Source organism: Cyprinodon variegatus, unplaced genomic scaffold (genome assembly GCF_000732505.1).
Source record: "Cyprinodon variegatus isolate N-32 unplaced genomic scaffold, C_variegatus-1.0 Scaffold406, whole genome shotgun sequence".
NCBI classification, from domain to species: Eukaryota; Metazoa; Chordata; class Actinopteri; order Cyprinodontiformes; family Cyprinodontidae; genus Cyprinodon; species Cyprinodon variegatus.
This window is the reverse complement of record NW_015150859.1, coordinates 461,937-463,335: the sequence shown is the minus strand read 5'-3', so window position 1 is coordinate 463,335 and position 1,399 is coordinate 461,937.

Here is a 1,399-nt window from a genome sequence, read left to right as displayed (position 1 = left end):
AATAAAAATTAAATGACTGTTTTCATAGGGAGGGATGTAGTTATAGAGCAGGGAGTCAGTTTCCTGGAGGGGTCCAAATACAGACTGTCACTGAGATTAAGCTAAAGCTAATTATTGTTTTGCAACAATCTTTTCTAGTGAAAATATCCAGTCACTAAAACATTTCCAATCGTTTTATTGTCAATGACATGAACTCTCTGCATTTAACCCAGACCCTTGGTCCCAGCGAGCAGTGTGGGGGTTATGTGTCTTGCTCAGAGAGTGGAGGCTGTGGGAGTTGGACTTGAACTCAGACCTCCAACCACAATGCCCTAACCACTAGGCTCCACTCCACAAAGCAAGCATTAGCGTGGAACCTACGGACCCACACAGGCAGGTGGGATACGAACCCAGGCCTCCTGTTTGCAGGACAGGTGACTTACAGGTGACTTGCTGGTTTAGGATGCACCAAGGTCTGCTTTAAGGTTAAATGAATGGGGTCCAATGCAATTAAAGAGTAATTTCAGTTGAGAAATCTAAACAATAGTAGAAAGCTACTCTGTGTTACAAGGTTTTTTATTTAAAAAGAACATTTTAGTTTGCTGGTTATGATGTTTCCCTATATAAAACTGAACGTTATCCACCTGCTTCAAGCACCTGTGCTGGTGTGAATGCACGACAACAAACCTTTTCTGCATGTTAATCAAGCCGACGTGCTGTCTGGTGACCCAGAAGGGTCAATACTGCCTGATTTATGTTTCAATCAATTTTTTTTGTATTATTATGATTTAATAAATTGAGGCTAACATGTTCATCGAGCTGTTTTTGTTCCACCCTGTGAGTGCCTGATTGATTTGTGGTCCCTGACCTAAACAGCTGACAGCTGATTAACTCTGTTTACTCCCTCCCAACAAACCTGTGAGCAGAAGGAACAGCGCCTCCTGCCTTCACAGGTGGTCGGAGAATTTGGTGCCTCTCAGCCAAGAGAAGATATTTGTTTTATCTGCAAACAAAACAATTTCATTCAATTCAATTAAGCTTTTTTCTATAGCGCCAATTCACAACACATCTCATCTCAAGGCAATTACAGTTCACCATATCATCCAGTCAAATCAGCGACAGTGGAGAGGAAAACCTCCCTTTTAACAGGAAGAAACCTCCAGACTCTGCTGAGGGGTTCAAGAAGACAGAAGCATAGATACAAAAGGCAACTGTCAACCAGCTCCACAGGCGGCCCCGTCCAGGAAACACATAGCCAGGCAGACGAGCTCCGAGCCAGCTCCCATGTCAGAGGATGAAAAGAGCACATCCAGTTAGTCACAGTCAGAGAAACAGGACTACACTGGAAAACAGGCCAAGCTCCAACATCTAGAAACAAAGGTGTTGATGACAGCAGCACAGCTGATATTTTACCAGGTAG